Here is a 10,000-nt window from a genome sequence, read left to right as displayed (position 1 = left end):
TTGTCTTTAGTTTCTCCAGTTTTAAAGTTATGCGTGCGTGAGAATGACTGGTGCGAAAGCGCTTTGATTAGTCTATGCACAAGATTCAGCGCTATATAAGTACCATTATTATTATTATTATTATTACAGACAGACACAGACAGAGACAAACACACAGTCAAAATGGAGAAATTCACAGAACGGGAGAGAGGCACAGACGGAGGGAGGGGGGAGGGGGGGGAGAGAAAGATAAACGGAGAGAGAGAGGACAAAGACAGAGAGAGACAGAGACAGAGAGGGACAGAGACAGAAAAAGAGATAGGGTAGAAAAGAAAGAGGGAGAGAGGCAGTGACAGATAGACTGAAACAGAGACGGAAACATACAGACACAGAGAGCGACAGAGAAAAACACCGACAGTGACACAGTAAGATATAGAGAGACAGAGAAAGAGAGGAGAGACAGACACGGTGAGACTGGAAGGGTTGGGGGCTGGGGGGGGGGAAGACAGAGAAGATGAGAGACACAGACAGAGACACAGACAATGAAACACACACACACACACACACACACACACACACACACACTGGAAGATAGGGAGAGAGAGAGATACAGACAGATACACAGATAGGGATAGAGAGACAGACAGACGATGACACAGACATAGGAAAAAAGGGAGACCCAGATAGATACATAGCGCAGAGAGATACAAATAAAGAGAAAGTGGCAGAAAAGAGAGAGGAACACAGAGACCGGGACATGGAGACAATGGGAGAGACACACACAGACATATATATATATATATATATATATATAGAGAGAGAGAGAGAGAGAGAGAGAGACAGACAGACAGACAGACAGACAGAAAGACAGACAAAGAGAGACACAGAGAGTCATAGACAGTGACAAAGAGACAGACAGAGACACAGAGAAGGAGGCAGAGAGAGAGAGAGAGAGACAGAGAGAGAGACAGAGAGAGAGAATCACAGAGGCAAACAAACACACCGACATAATGGAGAGACTCAGAGAGCTGGAGAGAGGCACAGACAGACAGACATTTGCAGGGGAAAGAAACAAAGATAAAGGTAGATAAAGAAAGAGAGAGACAGAAAGAAAGACAGAGAGAGCCAGACAGACAGACAGACTGAGAGATAGACACACAGAGGGAGAGGAGGAAGAGAGACTCAATAACATCAACACAAGACCAATGGTCTATATGCATAGGAGGTCATACACACATATACAACAGCGACACATCACACAAACAATACACTTTCTTATCTGAAACTTCACCTGTGTTGTACTGTTCATAATCAGACTTACACATCTATTTAGTTCGGTCTTTTTCAAAGCGTATGGATATTTTAACAGAACGAGTAACAGATATATGCTTGACATCGCATTCCCATACCCACTCCATACGTAATTTCAGACCCACACAAGCAACAGGCCCAAGACTGAAATGATCAAATCTTTCGTGCGCGTCAATAAAACACCGCGCAAAAATCCCAATGCCAGAATCATGAAAGGACCGTCTCCGATGATTACCGTCATCTGGAGAAATACAAAATAAATATAAAACCTCACTGCCACGTTAAAGTGTCAACGTCTCAAAAACCATTTTAAAAACAAAAACAAAACAAACAAACAAAAAACCAGAACTTTTGTACTCAACAATTCCCCAAAAGTTTCCAAAATAGTCACCACCAGTTTCTAAATCAGCATCACATCTTCTGAACACAGCTCCACTAAACCGTCAAAACACGCCAGTATCTCACCTTACTGCAGCATCTCCATAGACTGGAGAGAAAAAAAGCAACAAAAAACAAAAACAAAAAAAACAATCACAGTCGCTGAAACAGTATGGAATTATGATGATGTCTCGTCTGGTTAACCGGAAGTTTTATTCACACTGAAAACCTGTCAAACAAAAAAGCATTGTGAATAAACACCACACTGTCGATGTCACTGGTCCCGGCAAACTGCCTTAGTTGTGGGGGCGCTGCGAATAAACACATATCACATCATTTGCATACCACAGTTCCACGTATACACGTTTATACTCGTCAGGTTTCAGCCACACCCTTATCTTCCAGATTTTTGTCACCCATCAGCACGTTTCTCATCAAAGCCACCACCTCCCGCAAATTGCTGTCCCGCCTGCATTCAACCAGTGAGACACACAGACAGAGGCAGAGACAAACAGAGATGTAGACAGAGACAGAGGCAGACAGACAGAGGTAGACTGACAACAGGAGGGGAAGAACTGAAGCAAAACAACAAACAACTTTCACAAACTACCTGCATCGGAGACAGTCACGCTCCAGCCACGGAATGAAGTTGTGTGACAGTCCCTGGAAAAAAAGATGAACACGCTGAAGACGACGAAATTACTGACGATCTTTTTCTGGTCTGTTGTCACTGACCCAACCAGAACTGTTCACATCCATTATTTTCCATCAAGCACGTCCACTTCTTTCACACCAAGTTCTTTAGCCAGGCACGAGAGAAAACTTGAGACCTTCCACAGTGAGCACCACACGGCCAGCATTCTGACAGAAAACGGAACCCTTCGCGGTGCTTTGAAATCAAACGACAGAATCGGCTTTGATGTCTAACGAACCGTGATGTTTTCAGAATCGACGACTTGCTTTTCACCTGCTTGAGCCTCCTTTCAATGCAGCTGCTATGTTTGCATTTCCTAGAAAAGGCCACATTTGTCGAGTGGTCTGACCAACGCCAAACCCCAGCAAGCTTCTATAGATCGCGTCTTCATGCAGACGGGATGTCAAGTTAAAACGAAGCACATTTTGCAACACATTTCTAGACGAACGAGACATTTCCATGATTCGTGTCGACCGTGCTAAAGTCAGTCTCGTCACATTTCTTTCCTGATGTTTTCCCCAGAACTTGAAGACTTCGTGGTCTCTCCGACGTTTCCCAGACTACTTTTTCGCAGCCGCACGGCAAATGCCAACCACATCAAATCGAGACTCTGGGAGTTGGTATTGCGCATGCGCATTGCTGTAAAGCAGCCAGGACAGTTGCCATCATGTGACCATCGATACCACAAAAAAAGACCCTAACAACACTCCGTTTCATTTATTTATTTATTTATTTTATTTTGTCGCATTATCCATTATAAGGTTGTGTTTCAGTGCCTGGATTTAGAAAAATAATAAATCATAATAAAACTGCGCAGCTGCAGATTTTAACGAATCATTCATGCTTGTGAAGGCACGTCACCCCCTCACCCCCCATGCACGCAGACCACATGCGCGCAACACACGCAGAGAAAGAGAGAGAGAGAGAGAGAGAGAGAACGAACGAACGAAAATTTATTTTAAGAGGGTGAAGGAGTTAGCACAATATGTTTGTTTATATCCGGCCCTCTGGGTAAGATAACTGATGACAAGGAGATAAAAAGGGGGGGGGGGGATCTCAGATTCACAACAGCAACATCAAAATTGCATACGCATGTGCAAAGTAAATATATTTCTATACAATACAAAAACGCCACAAATAGATAAAAACAGGGACAATAGAGACGAGGCGTGTTTGGAGAGCACAAGGACGAAGAGACATTGGTAAGAATAAAGAAAGTGGGGGTGGGGGGGGACTGACTGAACGAGAGAGAGAGAGAGAGAGAGACTAGTGATGTAATATCAAATAGGGATTTAAACTTGTAATTAACTAGCATTGGACCTTCCAGACAAACGTGCTCACACACACACACAAAAAAAAAAAAACCACACACGCACGAATGCACGCATACACACACACCTCTCCCCCGTCACACACACACACACACACACACACACACACACACACATACGCACGCACGTACGCACACACACATGCAAACGCGCGCGGGAGAGGGGCGGAGGGGGGCACATACGCACACACACATACACACGCGCGCGAACGCACGCACGCACACACACACACACACACACACACACACATACATACACACGCGCACGCACGCACACATACACACACAGAGTCTATAATCACGAAAAGCTTTAAGTGAAAAGACTTAAGACCACAACAACGATAACAAAACCAACAACAACAACGACAACAACACACACACACACACACACACACACACACACACACACACACACACACACACACACACACACACACACACACACACACATCGAGAGACAGACAGACAGGCAGACGGAGAGCAAAGACAAACAGAAAGACCTGAAAAAATAGCAAGGAAATCTCGAAATCACTGAATCGACTGTTTATTTATAAATTCCAGGTAAAAAGTAGTCTTTATAATTGACTGACAGACTGCTGAAAGTCCCAGCATTATTTATATGAGAAAAAAGGGTGAATCAATGAGCAAGACTCGGAATTATAGATCTGTTAGTCTGATACATACCGTGTGCAAAGGTTTACAAACTCTAAAAAAGCAACAACAAAAACAGCAAAAAAACAATACTGAGTCGAAACACTGCGCACGCTGTGTGCATAGTTTTATAAACTGCATGAGACAACATTGTCTGTATTCTGATGACGTTGTCTTGGGTGTCAAATGCCAGGATTATTAATAAAGTACAGTACAAACTGAAAAGAAAACTAGTTCCTCTTGCACTTTCTTCGAGCACAGTGTTCGACGTCACTGGCTAAGATTTCAACAGAGCGTTTGATAACATTATCTCTGCCATACTTCTGTGGAAACTGAAATATATGGCACACTGGGGGTCTACTAATATGGATACAACTTTTTTTTCAGAACGGATGATGGCATCTGAGATGCAAAAAAAGATTAATAAAAAAAATTAAAAAAATAAATAAAAATAAAAAACCCACAAACACAAACCAAAAAACGAGTGGAATTCCCCAAGGAAGTGTCATGGACTCTATGCTGTTCGAAAAAAAAACTTACGAAACGCTTGCCCGGGTGCGTAATAACTGCAAAATGATTGTTAAGTCCACAGAAGTGTCTGACATATCTTCAAATTTCACAAAATGACACGTTATACATACACACGTTCCAAACAGGCCAGGTCATGTAGTTTCCATTTTAATACTGAAAGTACAATTTAGTTCACTTATGATTCCAATGCTCATCATATTAACGAAATAAAAGTGAATAGTAACGAAAGATCTGAACGCAAAGGAAAGCGACAGAAACTGCATTCGCAGTTGGTTCCATATCTCTTGTTTTGATGAACGCATGAACACAATGAACGTCAAAGCGAACCAGACGTTATTTTCTAAAACACACAAGTGTTGCTCAGCATCTGGGATATTACTGTATCATTCAATGCTCTTTCCTTCATATCTCTGGAAAATGATATGGATATCTGCTAACACACGTTCTGAAAGAATGCATGATTATGTGCAAACTGTCATCACAGGTCGTTACCGAAATAACCTTCCGCGAACAGAACAGAGGGCGTTTTCGTAGCCACCTTGGTTTCCTTTTTATTTTATTTTATCTATTTTTTATTCACATTTGTATGACTTGCTAGTGAAACCACAACATTCTCAGGTCTTAAACCAGGAGCTGTACACTCCTATAAACCTGAAGCACTTAATAACGGATGTAAACAAGAAGAATAAAGAAATCACAAAGATGAAATATAAGTGAAGACCCGCGTACTAGTGTATGACTACTGAAAACATATATCTCCACTGATGAAATTGATACATTATGACTCTGCCTTCATGAGACGATCATGATAAGGGTACCGCAGAAATGTATGATGTTTTCAAAGAGTTCTCATTTTTCAACGATGCAGCAGTTTATGAAACTCTTCACACTGTTTTGCACGCAGTTCAAATGTATTCACTCCACATCTATGCTTTGAGTACGAAGTAAATAATGTAGAATGTAACCTGCTGCTCCGATTGTCCTCTCTCCACCCAGGTGTGAAAGGGGACCTCACTTCTGTCACGGAAGGTCAAAATGGCGGAAGAAGATGATTGGGTCCCGACTTCCTACGCCAAGCCCTATAGACACAGTGGTTAAAAATTCACTGCCCCTTCTTCTTCTGCGTTCACTCGTACGCACACGAGTGGGCTTTTACGTGTATGACCGTTTTTACCCCGCCATGTAGGCAGCCATACTCCGTTTTCGGGGGTGTGCATGCTGGGTATGTTCTTGTTTCCATAACCCACCGAACGCTGACATGGATGACAGGATCTTTAACGTGCGTATTTGATCTTCTGCTTGCATATACACACGAAGGGGGTTCAGGCACTAGCACGTCTGCACATATGTTGACCTGGGAGATCGTAAAAATCTCCACCCTTTACCCACCAGGCGCCGTCACCGTGATTCGAACCCGGGACCCTCAGACCGACAGTCCAACGCTTTAACCACTCGGCTATTGCGCCCGTCATTCACTGCCCCAAATGGCCATAAAAGGCAGTAGGACCTTCACCCTTAACCTTCATAACATCCACTGCTTCCACTGTTACTGCTGCTGCTACTACTGCTGCTACTACTGCCACTACTGCTGCTATAGGTCTGCTACTGCTGCTGTTGCTGTGGCGGCTGCTATCTCTGTTACTGCTGCTGCTACGGCTGTTGCTGAAACTGCTACTACTACGGCTGCTGTGGCTACTACTACCACTGCTGCTGCTGCTACACACAAACATACATAAACAATTTGGGCATGTTGGATATGGTAAAATACGCTTTTTAGCCCCCAAACAAATAACTTTCAAATGGTTCGCGTTGACCAGTTGTTGTTGTTGTTGTGTTGTTGTTTTTTTTGTGTGTTTTTGTGTTTTTTTGTTTGTTTGTTTGTTTGTTTTATTCTGAGTTGTTAATTCTGTCACCACAAGTGATTTAGAAAACGTTATATCCTTTCCTCTCGGGACACTTGATAGCCATCGTCCTCTTTGTGAGTCTCAACGTAAATAGTCAATTAAAAAAAAACAACAACTGAAGAACACACACACACACACACACACACACACACACACACACTTGCACTCGACTGTCGGTTCAGATCAGTTTCTTTTAAGAGATATCACTACTTTCGGACTAGTCCATATGCGCCACACATCAGCTAAACAGATGCCTGATCAGCAGAGCGTGACCAAACGTGCTTAGTGATGCTCCGAGGACAAATAAATGTATAAATAAATAAATGAATGAATAACGAATAAGCAAACAAATAAAGAAAGAAAGACAGGTAGAAATGAATGAATAAAAATGAATTTAACATACACTTGATCGCCACGACCAAACAGCACAATAGCATTATGAATGAAATAGCAGTAGTAGTAGTAGTAGCAGCAGCTGCAGCAGTAGCCGTAATAGTAGTTGTAGAATAATGGTAATGGTAATAATGATGACAATAATGACAATAATAATAATGATAATAATAATAATAATAATAATAATAGTATCGTAATTATTGCTCTTTGCATCCAGTTTTCCTGGAAAACTGTACAGTGACTTCCAAAGGCGAGAATAGTATTTCTCTTGAACCGAACTCAAGGTCAGAGGTCAAAGGACAAGGTAGCAGCATGGCGTAATTAACAGATCAAACTTGTAGGTACAAGGTGGCGGAATGGTTAAGACGCTTATCTGCCAATAGTGTCCCTGGGGGTCTGGGTTCGATTCCAGCTCTCTCCCTTTTCCCCCCAGGTTTGAAAAATCAAACTGAGCGTGTAGTCATTCGGATGAGAATGTATACCAAGGTCCCGTGTGCAGCACACACTTGGCGCACTGATAAAGTACCCGTCGCAACAGAAGCGTTGTCCGTCTGGCCAAATTCTGTAGAAGAAATCCACTCTGATAGGTACACAAGATCTATATGCATGTACTCAAGGGCCTGACAAGAGCGTTGGGTTCTGCTGCTGGTCAGGCATCTGCCTAACAGATGTGGATGAAGTGTGTATGAGAAACTGAAACTGAAACTGTAGGTACATGAGGCCTTGGGCTGTGTCTTTCAATTTTCATGAAATTTGCGACTGTGATCGGTCATGACAAAAGCAGAAGGAAAAACATACATACTGAAGGTCAAGGTCATGCACCAGAGGTCAAGGTCACAATCATGTTTGATGGTCAATAGCTTTGACGTATGGGGGGAGGGGAGGAATGGGACTTACTAGTACATGCACGCAATGAAACATATTTTATATACCTCCCTCGCTGTATGAAGATGTTTTCCTTTTTGTGGTGTGTGTGATTCTTCCTTGTGGTCTGTAAGTGCTGTGTTGGATCACAAGGCAAGGCAAGGCAAAACGTTTATTTTATTTTAGTGTGTGTGTGTGTGTGTGTGTGTGTGTGTGTGTGTGTGTGTGTGTGTGCATCCTGGGGGTGAGTGGAGGGCGGGGTGGAGAGTGGGGGAGGGGCGGCAAGGGGGGATATTGAACCGTTAAATACATTCATCTTTAACACGTACCATACAAACATAAAGAGTGATGTGAAATAAGATAAAAATAAAATAAAATAAAAAGCCCATTCGCGCGAACACACAAAATAAACATTTTCAGGTAATTTGTCCTTTGCAAGTGACAACATTCTTTTCTATACCAACAGACAAATTTTCACCTAAAAGATCTCCGAACAGAAGAAATAAATCACTCGAGTTTAAGTAACATATTCTTTTTTTTTTTTCCAGAAAACAATAAGTGGAATTCAATGGAGTTTTGCCGGGCTCTATAATATCTAGATAAACATTCTGGTGTGAAGCTGTCAAAATGAGGACACGCAAACAAACAGTGAAACTCATCATCAGTGTCGTTTCTGGATCATTAACACACATTCTTTCATTTTTGGGTAAATTGAAACGCTGCTTATTAAATAGGCAAAGCATTATTGGTTTAGAACAACTCATTTAACTGGATTACACTTAATTGGTAAAAGTATTATATAAACATCTCGACGAAAGTTTGGCTTAAATATCATGTAATTAATATACATTAGTATCGTTATCTATTATGTTCATACGAATCTTGCAAAACTGATCTACTAATCAGTTCTTAACCCTCTCTTTGAACCAAGTGGGATATACTTCAAGATTGCTGGGTTAACGCAGAAACTACTTTATCGAGTTTTATCGATTTTTTTTTTTTTTTTTTTTTTTTTAATCGAGAAATAAAGATGACGAATTTCACGTCGAAGCGAGTTAAAAACAACGGTATATTACGATTATGCATGAGTAAATGGCATCAGACACCTTTATTTTCATTCATCTATCTGTCTATGTGTTTATCTGTCTATCTAGCTCACTCTTCTCGACTTGTCAGCCGCCTTTGACCCGATAGACCATTCAATCCTTCTTTCCCGTCTTCATTTTACATTTGGCATCAACGGCACTGTTCTCAACTGGTTCAAATCTTATCTCACTGATCGATTCCAGTTGTTATCGTCGATAATTTCCAGCCTGAACCTGTTCAAATCAAACACGGAGTCCCACAGGGATCTGTTTTTAGGCCCAGTTCTCTTCACACTGTACACTGCTCCTCTCGCTGAAATTATCGACCACCACAATGCTAGTCATCATTCCTGTGCTGATGACACTCAACTTCGGAAGAGTGATATCCCTGAAAAAATTGTCCTCGCTCTTGCAAGAAACATCTGAATGCTTCCTGGACATTCAAAACTGGATGACTCTAAATAAGTTACAATTGAACGCAGACAAAACCGAAGCAATGATCATAGGAACTAAACAAAAACTCTCTTCCATCATGACAAAATAAAACTTGGCAATACACCCATTCCTCTTTCCAGTTCAGTCAGGAACCTCGGCGTTGTCCTTGACAATACACTGTCCATGCAAAAATTTTATCAGTCAGACATGTCAGTCCTGCTACTGTCAATTGCTACGCATCAGTTCTGTTCGGAAACATCTGCCCACCGATGCAACATCTAGACTTGTTTCTCTCATTCTCTCTCGCCTTGACTACTGTAACTCCCTATTGTCTGGTTTGCCTGCTTCATCCATTCAGTCCCTTCAGTGCATACAAAACTCTGCTGCCCGACTCGTCCTCAGAAAGAAAAGATCTGAGCACATCACTCCTATTTTGCAACATCAT

Source organism: Babylonia areolata, chromosome 10 (assembly GCF_041734735.1).
Source record: "Babylonia areolata isolate BAREFJ2019XMU chromosome 10, ASM4173473v1, whole genome shotgun sequence".
Lineage (NCBI taxonomy): Eukaryota > Metazoa > Mollusca > Gastropoda > Neogastropoda > Buccinidae > Babylonia > Babylonia areolata.
The sequence above is the reverse complement of the archived record's forward strand: the minus strand, read 5'-3'. Positions refer to the sequence as shown.